General features: G+C 35.7%; 3 non-coding genes across 3 annotated transcripts; all 3 read right to left on the reverse strand.

The window, feature by feature from the left end:
- Positions 1 to 1,424: 1,424 nt before the first annotated feature.
- Positions 1,425 to 1,552, reverse strand: LOC112753601 (small nucleolar RNA snoR86). Its single transcript, XR_003177981.1, has one exon. It is a non-coding gene; the product is annotated as a small nucleolar RNA snoR86 (small nucleolar RNA).
- An 82-nt stretch (positions 1,553 to 1,634) lies between these two features.
- Positions 1,635 to 1,758, reverse strand: LOC112753221 (small nucleolar RNA SNORD14). Its single transcript, XR_003177614.1, has one exon. It is a non-coding gene; the product is annotated as a small nucleolar RNA SNORD14 (small nucleolar RNA).
- A 94-nt stretch (positions 1,759 to 1,852) lies between these two features.
- LOC112753602 (small nucleolar RNA Z43) lies at positions 1,853 to 1,953 on the reverse strand. The gene has a single exon (XR_003177982.1). It is a non-coding gene; the product is annotated as a small nucleolar RNA Z43 (small nucleolar RNA).
- Positions 1,954 to 17,407: the final 15,454 nt, after the last annotated feature.

The following is a 17,407-nucleotide window of genomic DNA, read 5'->3' on the forward strand; positions in this document are numbered from 1 at the left end:
TTTTCCAAAACAAATTTTTTTATTTTATTTTTCTTTTTTTCAGAAATTGATTTATTTCTATAAATAAATACTATTCTAATCTTTTTTTCAAAGAATCTGCTTCTATTTTGATGAAGGTGAGGTGGTCTGCTGTTGGATTTTGACGGTTGATTCTTGGTTTGGGTTGTAAACAGTTTCAAGATTGGTTTAATTTGGTATGTGATTGTGTTTGGCTAAAGTGGATTTTAAATGGATAAATGAATCTAAGATTTTGATTTGGATATTTATGATTTGTGAATTTAGATTGAACATTCCTCGTTCCAACAATTCTGATTATAATTGTAATTGTAATCGATTTATTTTAATTTTTTTAAAATTCATGAATATCTGCAGAGACCATGATGCTCAATGGACACGAGGTCCTGTTATCCATCGCAGCCAGAAACCAGGCGTAAAATACTGATCAATTTGTTTGAATTGTTTTGCAGATGAATGAGCTAAAAGTAATAATAATTGTATATCAATAAAAATGGAAGCAAATTTGTGACCTAGGAAGATTTTCGTAAGAGATAACACAGATGACGGTAAAATGGATGTATTTTTTCTATTGGACTTACAAGGTGTTATGATATGACATAGTTCAATGTCAATGCCTAGTTCTTGCCAAGCCTCTAAAGCGTGATTAAGAGCCTTTTCACATGATCAAGTGCCATTAGAGATGTACTTTCATGCTAAGAAAAACTAATGGATTCTTTATGCCTAACTACTTTCCCAACCTGAACCTAAAGTGATATCAAAATTAATAGAAATTCAAGATGGTTTAAAGATGACAGCAATGATACTAGTGATTATGATAGTGCATAAGATTGGCTTTATAGGCCTGAACCGAGGATTATCATCCAAGGAAGGATGAGAGAATTGAAGTTGATAATTATGATGAGGGTGATTTAGGACAACTGCCGGATAAGAATGTCGATGGCCAAGTTAGTTATGATGCAAATTATTGCTGCTTAAGTACTAATCAAAAATAATATTTGCAGGTTATATAGCATTGGGCTGCTCTGGTTATTGCTAAGAAAAGTCAAGATTCTTAATTTGGGTCCTCATTGGACCAGCTAAAATATCAAGATCCAATTTGATATTCAAGACAAATTTTAAGGGCTAATTTGAATAATATGGCTTAAATTACACCAGAAGGAGAATGGGTGTCTCTGTTTCCATGCCCTAAAATTTCAGCTTGTAGCACCTTGCATTAAGGCATTGTATGATTTCCTAACGAAACACAATAATTATTTTTTTAAATAAAAAAAACTTGAAACAACTAACTTATCTAAATCAAATTCTGTATAGTCATTATTCAAGAATAGATCCTCGTAAAAAAAATTCACATTAACTTTGTAAAAACTAAAAGGAAAAGAGTATAATAATAATAATGAGAAAAACAAAATGTAGCGACTTGTTCGAGGCCAAGATCAAAATAAAAGGATTTGACAGGCACGGAGAATCGCCATTGCCATTGTTATCGCCAACCTTCAAGGCAAGTCGCGCCATTTGATTCAAGACGCTCTTGCTCTGCAAATTGGCTTTTTTATTCAACATAACAAAAATAATGAACACTACAGAATAGCGAAAAAAGAGTTCGTAATATCAAAACTGCCCTCAGACATCCAAGGAAGGATTAAAGCAGCACTAGCTCTCAAGCCTGGCGAAGGCGAAAGCTCTTAGGCGGCCACTGCGAATGTTTAGAGAAACAAGCCTTTGGATTTATCATCATCGGACGCATATATCCATTACTCAATCATAAATGGCAAAATCCGCAAAACCCTAATGCAATTGATAAAAAAAAAAAAGAAAGAAATTGATAATATGAAAGGGACTCGGAATATGGGTGGTGATATATCAGGATGGTCGGCAAGGCCAACATGGCCAATTACGACGAACGAGACCTTAATAACATTCAAATCGTCACTGCCCCCAATTATGCTTCGAAACTGGACACAATAACCGGTAGAGTCAGAGCCTAATGAACAGATACAATGATAAAATTACAATCTTTTGCAGAGACGAGAAAGAAAGAAAATTAAGAGATCGACTAGGGTTAAGGCGTGAGTGAATGAATTTTGGAGAGCGCGATAGGTGGTGCTTTATAGGGAGGCTTTTGGTGAATTAGGGTTTCCAGAGTTAGGAGGGTGCGCCGCTACTTAACTATGTTTACAAAAATCACTCATCGTTTATTTAATTTAACACGCATGAAAAAGAAAATTAATCTCTAAAATGTATAATCTAATATAGGGGTGTGCATGGGTCGGATGAAACCGGGTTTGATGTAACTCAGACTCAACCCGAAATATATACTGAGCCTATTTATTAAACTCGAATCCGACTATAAACCCGATGAAATCTATACATTTTCGGGTCACGATTATACGGATGAAAACTGGGCCGTTAACATTACATTACCTTGATATTTTCTTATAAACTAGCATGTGAAAATATCAAAATTTCTAAAACTCCAACCATTATTTGACATGGTAAAATTTACTTAGAAAAATATAACAAGAACCAACTCTTCTCTAAAATTAAAGCATAACCATAATCAATACTAATATTATCTAATAACACTAAATATTTAAATCAATACAAATAACACAATATTATGCATTAATTAGTCTAAAATCTTATGCATTTTAACATTTTTTTATTTTACATATTGGGGAGGAGTTGGTGTATAACAAGGTTATGGGCGTCCATGGTGCTTCACGCAGATGTGACGGCTGCGATGAAAAAATCGGACGGACCGATTTCACTACGGTAATCAGACGGTCCGTTTTCGGGGCTGGGAGAGTACACAAATCGGACCGTCCGATTTGTGCCCCCAGCCAGGTGTCACGCATGCAAGTGTTCCCCACCAAGTTGTAGCAACACTTTGGTGATTGCTGAACGCTCCCCTCCCCATTCTCTTTCACTTTCAGCAACACCAAACTCTCTTCTCCTCCAACCCTACCAGCTTCTTCCATGGCCCTCCATTCATAAAGCTTTAATGTAAAAAAAAATAGACCACTCCTTGACAATGCCTAAAAGAAGAAGAAGAATAATAAAAGATGTTAATCGTCCGGAGCTTCACATTGCTAATTATCTTAATCATCCTAATTATGTAAGTTTTTATTTTATTTTAAAAAAATTTATTTTAATTAAAATAATAATTATTATTATGTTAGAAATTAGTAATTTATTATGATGATAATGTTAGAAATTAGTGTAGTAATAGTATTTGAATATTTTAATCTGATTAAAATAATTTTAGGAATTAGTAGTAATGTTAGATTATAATGCAGAAATTAGGGGATTAATATAATAATATTATTTAGAAGGAATGATTATAGTACATTATGATAATATAATAAATTAACTATTGTTATTAGTAAGATAATTAAAATAATGATAATAATAATAATACTGTTATTAAAAATGGAGATATGATAAATAAAATAATTAATATTAATTATTATTACCAAATTTATTGGAATAATAATAATAATAATAATAATAATAATAATAATAATAATAATAATAATAATAATAATAATAATAATAATAACTGATACTGATGGTTTAATTATTTTTATTAGAATACGGCACTAATAGATCAACGTGTGATAATGATAATAAATCATTTAATTAGTATTAATTGTTAGTAATAAATAATTTTTTTGTAGTAATAATATTTATTTATGATTAAGCGTTCGTAGCATAGTAAAATAAATATTATAATTTAAAAATTATTAAATTAACTATTTTTGTTATAAGTATAACATAAATATTTAATAAAGGATTAATGATTGATTTATTGTTGTATGTATGTTGTTAGAACATAATTGAATAGTTACTTGAGTATTAGTATATAATATAATAGTTATTTTTATTGGCTGTGGTTGTGGATACGTTTTACTGGTTATTTGGTAATGAAAGTTTGAGTTGATAAATTTAATTTGTTAATTATTTAATATTATGTTTGTGTTTAGGGTTCTCGAATGTTGCAATGTGACCACTACATGCCGCCGGATCGGTACAATCCAATAGTGGAGGGGTATTTACGGGACACAGGCTTTTATCATGTTTCACAGATTGGAGTTGTCCAATGTCAGTCGGCATTGGTTAATGCTCTGGTCGAGAGATGGCGCCCTGAGACCCACACGTTCCACTTTCCGGTTGGTGAGTGCGCCGTGACACTGGAGGATGTGGCGTTAATTCTTGGTTTTTCGACAAATGGTTTGCCAGTTACGGGACCGACATTGAGCAGTTATGAGGCTTTAGAGGCTGAATGCTTGGATCAGTTTGGTGTTGCACCTATGAAGGCAGACTGCAGGAGAAGTTTCATCAAGTTGGTTTGGTTTCGAGCATTGAAAGATCGATTAGTGTTGGTTGATGATATCCAGATTCAGAGGTACGTGAAGTGCCACATAATGTTATTGTTTGGGACCGTTATGTTTGGAGATAAGTCTGCAGCAAGGGTGCACTGGAAGTTCCTGCCGTTACTCCGTAACTTTGCCGGGATCATACAGTTCAGTTGGGGATCGGCCTGCCTGGCACACCTGTATAGATCGTTGTGTAGAGCAACTCGTGTCGACTGTAAGGAGATTGATGGTCCGCTGATACTGTTGCTTGCCTGGGCTTGGACCCGTCTACCATTCATTGCGCCGATTCCAAGCAATCCTCAAATCTTTCCGATTGCAAATAGGTAAATTTAATTACTAAACGCTTTGAAATAGTGTATTTTAAATTGTATCCATAAATGTAAGTTAGCGAATCGCTTGATGTCAGGTGGCATAACTGGGAACGTGAGAATCGGCCTTACAGATTTCGTACCCTTGAGAACTATAGGAGAGATTTGGATGTTCTGCAAGAAGGACAGGTTTGTTGTAATAAATAAGTAGTTCTTTTCGTTTATCCGTGTTATTATTCTGTGTGTAATCCTCGGTTACTTGCATAATGTGTGCAGTTTGTTTGGGAGCCTTATGCAATTGGAAGGACCGATTCGGACGTGATTCCTCCTGACATCCGTCAGCATTCTGCTATTTGGAGTGCCACAGTTCCACTTATATCTTTTGACTGTATTGAGTGGCATGCATCTGATAGACTGAGGAGACAATTTGGCTTGACTCAGGGCGTTCCTAATTAGGAGCGAGACCTAGGTGAAGCACACGGCGAAGTTCTGACAGGTCCGAAGAATCAAGATTGGTCTGGAACCCACTCATTCTGGGTTATGCATTGGATGAACTGGTATAGTCATGTTCTTGTCGATGACACGGTGCCCTCACAACATCAGGCAGATATCTACTTGCATTGGTACCGAGGTACATATGGTGACCACTTGCATCTGTCACAGATCGAACCGCAAGAGAATCAGCACGGTGATCCTATGCATAATCAGGAGAACCAAAAAGTACAATCACCACCACCACCATCGCCACCGCAACCACCACCGCCCCCCTCACAAACACAGGCACAACAAGAGCCTGAGCAGTTCACTCCATACATTCCTAACACGCATTCTGCGGATTACTTGACTCCACCAGTATATCAGCAGTACTGGAGTGTCCCGCACCAAGAACTGAATTCCATTCCCACAGTAAATTCACCATCCGGCATAAGGGGAAGCTCTACTGCAATAACATGCTTTTATTTCTGTCTTTGCCATGGTTATTGTGACTACAATGTGCAGAATGAACATGCCATTAACATGTCCATGACAGTAATCGTGATTGGAACTACTGAAATTCACATTAATAACATGATGTCCAATATCATTGCCCTTTTTGCATTCAGAATGAGAATGAGAACGAGAATGAGAGTCTTTGTTTGCGATGAAGCGGTGATGGCCAAAGGGGAAGGGGAAAGGGAAGGGAAGGTGGAGGGGATGGTGGTGATGGAAGGGGGTTATGGCGGGGAAAAGGGTGGAGGGTAGAGGCAGAGGAGGAGGGAGCAGCGATTATATTGTTAGGGTTAGGGATTGGGTTTGGAGATGAAGGGAGATGAGAGGTGAGAGGTATTTATGGAATTGTAAAAAAAATTTGGTCATTTTTGTCGAACAAAATATACTTATATAAGTATAACTTTAGTTTTAATTTTTCATGGTCAGTTTTGTCAGCGTTCGAATCTTTTATGGTCAAAAATGGCTATTTACTCTTTTAAACCCTATACAGCTAAACTTGTTACTAATTGTTGATATTATATTCAAATAATTTAGTCAATTAGTTGCTAGGTGTAAATTAGGTTAGATTAGGTCAGCTAATTAGCGGTTAGATGTCAATTGGGTTAGATTATAATTAATTATAAATAATTATGTTTTATCTTTAGTAGGTATTAAAATGATTAATTAGTGTATATAAATATATGAGCTGAGGAGTTCAAAAACCTAAAGCTTTTCACATTAAAATCACTGTCAAAATATGATATCAAAATATAGGGTTCTTTGGTTTTTAGCCATTTTTTTTTATTTTTCAGCCATCACTTTCTATGGTATTTTATTAGTTTGCTGCTCTTATCTGAAAAAAAAAATCAAGCCTATAGCCAATCTCAAAAGGTTCCAGCCACTTTATCATTATCTTCTTTAAACCATCTATTTCAGTCTCTATTTATTTTTTATCTCTCTTCTTTTCAAATTTTGTTTGTGTTCCCATCATTTTTTTCCTTGTGAACCATCTCTCTCTCTCTCTCTCTCTCTCTCTCTCTCTCTCTCTCTCTCTCTCTCTCTCTCTCTCTCTCTCTCTCTCTCTCTCTCTCTCTCTCTCTCTCTCTCTCTCTCTCTCTCTCTCTCTCTCTCTCTCTCTCTCTCTATATATATATATATATATATATATATATATATATATATATATTCTTTTTGTATAACTTCTAAACATTAAAATTTAGCATTTTCTTAAAATTTAGAATGTCCAGTGCTAGTACAAATACTCCAGTAGAAGATGCGACAACCCTAAATATTCATCTTAAATTGTCCAATATTGTATCAATTACTTATGACTTTTCTGGTACTCCTACAATTACATCTAAAAAACTGAATGGTAAAAGCTTTTTTGGATGGTCAGCATCTGTTGAATTATGGTTCATAGGTCAAGGTCTCTCAGACACTAAATCTACTAATGAAATTCTTGAAGAAAATATAACTCAATGAAAAATGTTTGATAATCAATTGTGTGCATTATTATGACAGTCAGTTGATCCTGCATCTTGGTTAATTTAAGGTCTTTTAAGATCTATTCTTCCTTTTGGAAAAAGACTCACAACTTATTTGCAAATGATATTTAGCGCCTATATGATTCCGCTTAGAAATGGGTTTCCCTTAAGCAGATTGATCATGATATGACCATTTTTGTTACTCAAACCCAAGCTACAGTGGAGGAGTTAAAAATTATTTCTACAAACCAACACTCTAAAAGCCTTCAAGACAAAGCTGGATGATGAGCGGATAATTTATACGCTTTTTGGCATTGTTTTTAGTATGTTTTTAGTAGGATCTAGTTACTTTTAGGGATGTTTTCATTAGTTTTTATGTTAAATTCACATTTCTGGACTTTACTATGAGTTTGTGTGTTTTTCTGTGATTTCAGGTATTTTCTGGCTGAAATTGAGGGACTTGAGCAAAAATCAGATTCAGATGTTGAAGAAGGACTGCTGATGCTGTTGGATTCTGACCTCCCTGCACTCAAAGTGGATTTTCTGGAGCTACAAAACTCAAAATGGCGTGCTTTCAATTGCATTAAAAAGTAGACATCCAGGGCTTTCCAGAAATATATAATAGTCCATACTTTGGTCGAGTTTAGATGACGCAAAAGGGCGTTCAACGCCAGTTCTACGCTATAGTCTGGAGTTAAACGCCAGAAACACGTCACGAACCAGAGTTGAACGCCAGAAACACGTTACAAACTGGCGTTCAACTCCAAGAATGATCTCTCCACGTGTAAACTTCAAGCTCAGCCCAAGCACACACCAAGTGAGCCCCGGAAATGGATTTATGCATCAATTACTTACTTCTGTAAACCCTAGTAACTAGTTTAGTATAAATAGGACTTTTTACTATTGTATTAGACATCTTATGATTTTTAGTTCAACTTAGGATCATATTGATCACGTTTGGGGGGCTGGCCATTCGGCCATGCCTAGACCATTATCACTTATGTATTTTCAAACGTTAGAGTTTCTGCACTCCATGGATTAAAGTGTGGAGCTCTGCTGTTCCTCATGATTTAATGCAAAGTAATACTGTTTTTTTATTCAATTCAACTTATTTCGCTTCTAAGATATTCATTCGTACTTCAACATGAATGTGATGAACGTGACAATCATCATCATTCCCCCACGAACGCGTGCCTGAAAACCACTTCCGTTCCACCTTAGATTGAATGAATATCTCTTGGATCTCTTAATCAGAATCTTCGTGGTATAAGCTAGATTGATGGCGGCATTCATGAGAGTCCGGAAAGTCTAAACCTTGTCTGTGGTATTCCGAGTAGGATTCAGGGATTGAATGACTATGACGAACTTCAAACTCGCGAGTGCTGGGCGTAGTGACAGACGCAAAAGGAGGGTGAATCCTATTCCAGTATGATCGAAAACCTCAGATGATTAGCCGTGCTGTGACAGAGCATTTGGACCTTTTTCACAAGAGGATGGGATGTAGCCATTGACAACGGTGATGCCCTTACATAAAGCTTGCCATGGAAAGGAGTAGGACTGATTGGATGAAGACAGCAGGAAAGCAGAAGTTCAGAAGAACGAAAGTATCTCTATACGCTTATCTGAAATTCCCACCAATGAATTACATAAGTGTTTCTATCTTTATTTTCTATTTATTTATTATTTATTTTCGAAAACTCCATAACCATTTGATATCCGCCTGACTGAGATTTACAAGGTGACCATAACTTGCTTCATACCGACAATCTCCGTGGGATCGACCCTTACTCACGTAAGATTTTATTACTTGGACGACCCAGTGCACTTGCTGGTTAGTTGTGCGAAGTTGTGAAGTTATGTTTGGACCATGGTATTGTGCACCAGTTATTGGCGCCATTGCCAGGGAGAGAACGAACAACAAATTTTACAACCTCAGAGTAACAATTTCGCATACCACTGGACAATTAGTATATGGTAATGGTTTTACATGCAATGCACCCAAATATATACATCCTCAAATTCAGTTGAAGTCGCTGCCACGGTAATTGCATCAAGTTTTCGTGGTGGTCGAAAAACTCGTAGAGCTTAAAGAGGACGTAGAAGTCAAGCGGGCCAACGCCCCGATCATCCCCAATGCTCCTACTGTAAGTGACTTGGGCATATTAAAGATACATGCTATTTTCTTTATGGATTTCCTGAGAAAACTGTCAATGTTGCTCGGATAGGATTCGACCACAATGAAGAGAAAACAATTGATGCACCTTCTAGTAATCAATCAGTTGCCATTTCTCCAATAGAATTTAATGAATATCTTCAGTTGTGGGTAGCAAAATAGAAGCCATCTCCTGATACCACTATTACTCACTTGAATAATTTTACAGCATGCATATCTTAATCTGGTAATACTTCAAGTTCTTAGGTAATTGATTTGGGTGCCTTAGATCACGTTGCTGATAACAAATCCCTATTTGCCTCTCTTTTTTCACCTACATTTTCTAAATTTATTACTTTAGCAGATGGATCCAAAGTCGTTGTCATAGGAGTTGGCTTTGTCTCACCTACTAAATCTGTGTCATTAACCTCAGTTTTATTTATCAAAAACTACCCTTTCAATTTAATTTCACTCAACAAGCTTACCTAATCTCTTAATTATTGTTTTGTCACATTTGATGTTGACTCCTTTGTTATACAGGACCGTCGTACGAGAAACACAATTGGTGCAGGATATGAGTCACAAGGTCTCTACCATCTTGGGTCAACTCATCCCATGGTATGTATAGCTGTTGCATTACCTAATCTCCTCCATAACCGGTTAGATCATTCAAGTCTATCAAAACTTAAAACTATGGTTCCTACTTATGCTAAGTTAGAATCTTTGAATTGTGAATCCTGCCAACTTAGAAAGCATGTTAGGTCTTCCTTTGTTAATCACAATAAGGATCACTACGAGTCATCTCTTTTTTCTCTTATTCATTTTGGTATATGGGGTCTTAGTCATGTGTCTTCTTCGGGCTTTAAGTATTTTGTTACTTTCATTGATAATTTTTCTCGTTGTGCTTGGTTATATTTAATGAAAGATCGTTCTGAACTATTTTCCATCTTTACTTCCTTTGTTGCTGAAATTCAAATACAATTTGATAAAACTATTAAGGTTCTTCGTAGCAACAATGCTAGAGAATATTTTTCCAAATCTTTTTCTTCTTTTATGACATCTCATGGTATTTTATACTAGCCCACATATCCCCACCCACCACAATAAAATGGAGTTGCTAAAAGAAAAAATAGACATTTCATTAAAATAACCTGTACTTTATTATTACATTCTAATGTACCTATATGTTTTTGGAGAGATGCAGTCTTAATAGCTTGTTATTTAATTAATCGTATGCCATCCTCTATTTTCAATAATTGAGTTTCACATTCCATTTTTTTCCCTATGGATAAATTGTACCATGTTCCTCCTCGTGTGTTTGGGTGTACTTGTTTTCTTCATGATCTCTCTCTTGGTCAAGATAAGTTATCTGCTCGGTCTATTAATGTATTTTTCTTGGGTACTCTAGGCTCCAAAAAGGGTAAAGATATTACTCTTCTGTTACTCATCATCACTATGTTTCTGTTGATGTGACATTTTTTTAAGACACAACATACTTTACCTCACATGTTGACTCTAATGTTGTCTCACAAGTTCTTCTAATTCCTTATTTTGGTCCATCCTTATTGTCCTTACTAGAAAATCCAACAACCACTATAAATGGTCTATCCACTAATGCTGAGATGGTAGAGGATAGTGGCATATGTTCAACTTCTTTGGTTTCCCCTACTATGGATCAAATTGTATCTATTGATGAGCTTCTGATTGCTCTTTGAAAAGGTAATCGTAACACAAGAAATCCTCATTCAATTTATAATTTCTTGAGCTTTCATCAATTGTCCCCACCATACTATGCTTTTGTTTTCACATTATCTTCTATACCTACGTCTAAGTGTGTCATGAAGGACTCTCTCTTCCAGGATGGAGATAAGCTATGATTGATGAAATGAATGCTTTAGAGTATAGTGGTACATGAGAGTTGATTCGTCTTCCTCCAGGAAAATCAGTGGTTGAGTCCCGATGGGTGTATGCTGTTAAGGTTGGACTTGATAGCTTAATTGATCATCTTAAGGCTCGTTTGGTTGCTAAGGGTTGCAGTCAAACATATGGGCAAGATTATCAAGAAACTTTTTCTCCGATAGCAAAGATTAATTCTGTTTGCATTTTCCTTTGTATTGCGATAATCTGTCATTGGCCATTGTATCAATTAGATATCAAGAATGCTTTTTTCACCGAGAACTTGACGAGGAAGTACACATGGAACAACCACCTGGATTTGTTGCTCAGGGAGAGTCGGGATTGGTTTGCAATTTGAAACGCTCCCTTTATGGTTAAAACAATCTCCTCGAGCTTGGTTTAGCAAATTCAGCTCTGTTATTCAAATATTTGGCATGAAAATAAGCGAATCTAACCACTTAGTGTTCTATCAACACAACTCACATAGATAGTGCATCTATTGAGTTGTTTATGTGAATGATATAGTCATCACTGGTAATACTCATGAGGGGATAACAAAGTTAAAGAAACATTGTTTCATCACTTTCAAACTTAGGATTTAAGTAAACTCAAGTACTTCCTTGGTATTAAGATTGCTCAATTTAAAGATGGAGTTGCTATATCTCAACAGAAATATGCCCTTGATATATTGGAAGAAACAGGTTTGGTGAATTGCCAACGTAATGACAGTCCAATAGGTCTTAATATTAAATTACTACCTAACCAAAGGGAACATTTTTCTAATCCTGGGAGATATCGAAAGAAAAACTGAACTATACCTCACTATTACTAGACCAAATACTTCATATCCTATTAGTGTAGTGAGTCAGTTTATGCAATCTCCTTGCATTGATCATTGGGATGTTGTAATGTAAATTGTAAAATATATTAAGAAAGTCCCAGGCTAAGGATGATTATACAAAGATAAAGGAAATGCCCAAGTCATTGGCTGTTGTGATGCTGATTAGGTAGGTTCTTCTATTGATAGATGATCTACTTTTGGGTATTATGTCTTTCTTGGTTTCCCTTATATTTTGGAAAAATCATAAATAAAGCGTTGTTGTACAATCAAGTGCATAAACAAAGTATCACACAATGGCATTAGTGGCTTGTGAGTTAATATGGGTCAAGCAATTCCTCTCAGAGTTGAAGTTCGAGATAGTTAACTAAATGATGTTATATTGTGATAATCAAGCAGCACTCCACATTGCATCCAGTTCAGTATTTTATGAAAGAATTAAACACATAGAGGTGGATTGTCATTTCATAAAGCAGAAGGTTATATCTAAAGAAATTGTCACTAAATTTGTTAATTCAAGTGAACAATTGGTTGATATTCTCACAAAGTCTCTTAAAGATCCTCGTAGTAATTACATTTGTAACAAGCTTGGTGCATATAATATATATGCTCTAACTTGAAGGGAGATGTTGATATTATATTCAAATAATTTAATCAATTAATTTATAGGTGTCAATTAGGTTAGATTAGGTCAGTCAATTAGCTATCAGGTGCCAATTAGGTTAGATTAGAATTAATTATGAATCATTATATTTTATCTTTAGTTGATATTGTAATGATTAATTAGTATATATAAATATATGAACTAAGAAGTTTAGAAACCTCAAGCTTTTCACATTAAAATCACTGTCTAAATAGTAATATTATTTGATTTGTACAACCATTTTCATTGATAATTTTTTAAGCTAAAAAAATTACTTATGGAATTTATAAAGATGTTGTACCTTAAGATGCAATTGGGTGGGAAAGTTAAGAGATGTGGAATAGTGATTTCTTACAGTTAGCTAGAAGCAAAGGATTTTTTTTCCTAAATACAATTGAAGATTTGTTTTCCTTTAAAAAAAAGTCTTGAATACTTTTTCTCACTCTCAGTAGTCAATATTCAGTAACTTTTGCTTACATTCCCTTTGTCTCTTGAGAAAAATGTTTCTTAAAGTGATATTCTTATACACACCAATTCTGATTCTTCAAACTTCATACATACGGAATTTGCTTCTTCTTCTGCTTCAATCTCACCACCACCAACCACTCCCTTTTGCAGTCACACATACCAAACCTACACCCAATCTCAAAAATTGAAACTTTTCTTAAATCTCATTACAAAAGTTATAATCTTTTTTCGTACAATTAAGGTGGAGAACAAGGAACAAGTGAAGAATAAAGAAAAAGCTGAAGCAAAGTTCAAGTAAATATATGAAAGGTATGATATTAAGTAATCCCAAAAAACACCAGATATATGAAGAAAAGTTGCGGTAAAAGAAAAGTCACACCTTATTACATGGTGCGAGTTGCAAGCACCTGTCACAACGGACACATGGCGGCACACAGCCATCTTGTAGGGTGCGAGATATCTTTGTTAGTAGCATGCTCACTGTGAGATGTTGTGGTGCCCATATCCACTGTGAATCACTCATATCCCCCATAGCCGTGTACAACACCAATAAGGGAACCATTTCAAAATTAAATTCTAATTTTTTTTTCAACTGAAATCCTTTTTGTTTTGTGATGCTTGGAGACTCGGAGGTATAGCTCGGCCATGAGAAAGAGAGCTCTCCGAACTTCTCTGAACACCAGGCGAGCGAGCACCTATGAAAAGGACTCCAACGTTCAAGTCCATAAAGGAATCGACAAACTATTATTATCGAATGAATATTCGAGCTTATAATGAATTGCTGAGTTGTGTTTTATGATATATCTTTTCTTTGTAATATGTGTTTGGATATATAATTAAAATTAGGCGTCAAATTATTAGCATGGTTGAAAAGTGGACCTTGGATAGAAATTACCTACCCAGAATTGGTCTCTGAGTTATAGTCGGTTACCGAGCTTATAGAGAACAGAACACAGCCCCCAAGCTTGGCCCATTTGTTGTTTTTTTTTTTTTTTCAAATAAGCATGTTGAGTTTCATGATATATCGATTGACCCTATAACTCGGAGACATATGCTATCCCCAAAGGTCAACGTGTGTTTTGACATGCATGGAACAAACATTTGTTAGAGGGCACTAACTTGATGTAATTTAATTGACATGACTCATGAGTTTTTCTCAAGGAAATCTGGGTCGTTGATTTGTGGGAAATGGATAGTTTACAAGATGGCTTGATGTTTGGATTTTATTGCTTGGGAGTCGTATATGTGAGTAGTGGTAATAATGAAGTAAACTATTTCGTGTAGGGGAGAGTTAGTAAAGGGGAAATAGTTGGAAGTGGAAAGGTTGATAAGTTTTATGGCTTTTCGGAAAAGAAAAAAAAGAACCAAAAGGTCAGTTTTCTTTGTATTACACATTTTCATCTTTGCTTTCTGGCTCATTTTCTCTATCACTATCTCTGTGTCTTCTTTCAAATTTGATTTTTTGTTGTTTTGGGTGGGCTATGTCGAAAGACAAAGGGAAACATGTGTGGTCAGTTGACAATTCATATGGTTGGATTAACGCTGATGTGAGATGTCGTAGTTCTCTTTTTAGTGATACTGAGTCTGTCTCTAGTTTAAATGATGTTTATTGGGGGGGCAAAAATGGAGCTAGGGTTGAGATTTTGTACTGTGGAGAAAATGACAGAATGTGTGATAAGAGCGAAGATTGGATTTACATTTACATTTATACATGCATGTTGATCGAACTAAGCATGAGGTTGCCGTTTACATATTGAGTATGGGGTGCTATATCAACTTAACTGTTCTCCCATCCCAACTGCATCCGAATTCTTGGGAATTTGTGAATGCCTTTGAAGTGTTAATGGATTATCTCAACTATTCTATCTCCATAGATGTCTTTTTTTGCTCTATTTCAGGCGAAAGGTGTTCGTTGTGGCCTGTGGGTGAATCTTAATTAGTAGTCACCTAGGAAGGTCAATATTTGGTTTGTATAAATCCTCCTATAAGGACTTCAAAGACATGTTTATGAAAGTTTGTTCAGTAGAGACTGAGTTTCTCTTTTACCTTTTTGAAATGCTGGAAGAGAGATTCTGTTGTATTGGTCATTTGAACCAAATCAAATTCTAGATGTAAAGGAAATGAGTAAGAGGCACGAGTTGTTTTTAAAGTTCTTGATGGTGGTGTTTGAAACTAGAGAATTGTTGTCTGTATTTGAACTATTATAGTATGACGTAGATTGTGATGTTGTGGTGAAGCATATAGGTAATTGATGTCTTTATATTGTGTTAGGATGTTTTTATGACAAAAGTGATTGATGCAAATATGTTGCTACTGCAAGAAGCAGGGAATCAAGTCTGACCACCCCTGGACTAAAAGCTTTACTAAACAAGAAAAAGAAAGGCGAAAAAGAGATATCTTCCACAAACACAGACCAAGAAGGGGGGGTTAAAGTAGTACAGGGGGAACTCAGCCGAAACCGATCATTATGAAGAAAAGGAAAATGTAGCATGGGGAGTCAAGGGAAGAGCCTTTAGTCGTCTCTCCACCGAGGGAGGGTGGGAAAATATATAGCTCGGTTGAAAGCATTGTGGCGTATAAACGACAAAAGAAATTACATGAGTATCCCTTAGAGGTGGATCGTCTTCACCATAGTCCGAGCATTATTCTTTTTCTACCATAGCTGATGACTTTGCCCAATCTCCTATTGATGTCGGCTTGATGACAAAGCTGAAAAAATTGGGGTCAGCCAATATCTCCAAGTATGACGTTGCTCTGTATTTATTTTGTTTATCTGGTTGGGACTTGTTTTGTAGCTATGTAGGATGATTTTTGCAGGTGATTGGTGTGTGTTTGCTATCAATAGGAAGGACTTAGGAATTGACATTAATGAAAGAAAAGTATGAGGTAGATGAAATTACCAAGCTTTAGAGTGTGCTGAAGATTAAGGATGAGTTGTTGAATAGTTCGATAGAAGATTTGAAAAACAGGGAAAAGGAGTTGAAATCTGTTGAGAAGAAAATGGCTTTGTTGGAAAAGGAAGTGAAGGAAGGTGCTGAGGAGAAAGAAAGATTGGTGACCCAAGTTAAGAATTTGGATGTCTCATTATCTGCCAAAGAAAATGAGGTATACGAGGTTTTACTCAAGGATTTGATCGTGCAGTATTAGCACGATGTGTGATGGACGTTACGAAGGTCGCCATAAATGGTGAATTGATTGATGATGAGGTACTAGAAGAGAAGATTGATGATAATATTATTGAGCAACAAAATGATTGAATTGTAATAGTTTTAGTAGATTTATGATTATTTTGAATTTGGATGTGCTGACTATGTAGGTTGGTTTAGATTGTTATATGACTGTTATTTGGTGCATCGAGATATAGACTCGGTTTTAAAAATAGATTTTGAACTTTACAGTAGGTATTGCAGTATTTATTGTTGGTTTATGATTGCCAAAAAAGGTCATGGATATTATTAAAGGTTAATCCGAAAAATAGCAAAGGTACAAACAAATTTATTATGAAATATTGAAATGTGTTCCCGCTATAGTAGCAGGCAGGAGGCGGGATGCCTCGTTAAAACTCCTCTAATAAAAAACCCAGAGTGGGAAAAAAATTGGAGTAGAAAAAAAGTACATCCACAAACCTCCCTTTTAGTTTACTTAGTTGTAAATTGTAATACATCTTCAATGAGGACACATTCCATGTTCCACATACATTGGATTCTTCTAAAGCTTCCAGTTTGTAATCCCCCTTGCCAAGCACTTGTCTAACCCAGAGAGGGCCTTTCCATGTGGCTGCAAGCTTTCCTTGTCCCCTTAGTTTCCTTGCCTCTTTAGTTTTTTTAAGCACAAGGTCGTGAATTCAAAAATAAGGGTTTGACTCCTTAATTGTACTTTTTTGGATGAAGAGTTATATCGACCGTTGTCACAATAATGCAATGTCTCTGCCCTCCTCAATTGTATCCAACTCTGATCGTCTTAAGGAAAAGAAAAGATTGTTGACCCGAGTTATGGATTTGGAAGCCTCATTATCTACCAAAAAAAATGAGGTATACGAGGTTTTTACTCAAGGATTTGATCGTGCAGTATTACAAATTAAGACTTTGCTCCCCGAGGTTGATGTTACCGCGATGGACATTATGAAGGTCGTCATAAATGGCAAATTGGTTGATAATGGGGTACTAGAAGAGGGGGGATTGACGATAATGTTTTGAGCAACAAAATGATTGAATTGTAATAGCTTTAGTAGATTTATGATTATTTTGAATTTGGA

The sequence above is a fragment of the Arachis hypogaea genome, chromosome 15 (assembly GCF_003086295.3).
Source record: "Arachis hypogaea cultivar Tifrunner chromosome 15, arahy.Tifrunner.gnm2.J5K5, whole genome shotgun sequence".
Lineage (NCBI taxonomy): Eukaryota > Viridiplantae > Streptophyta > Magnoliopsida > Fabales > Fabaceae > Arachis > Arachis hypogaea.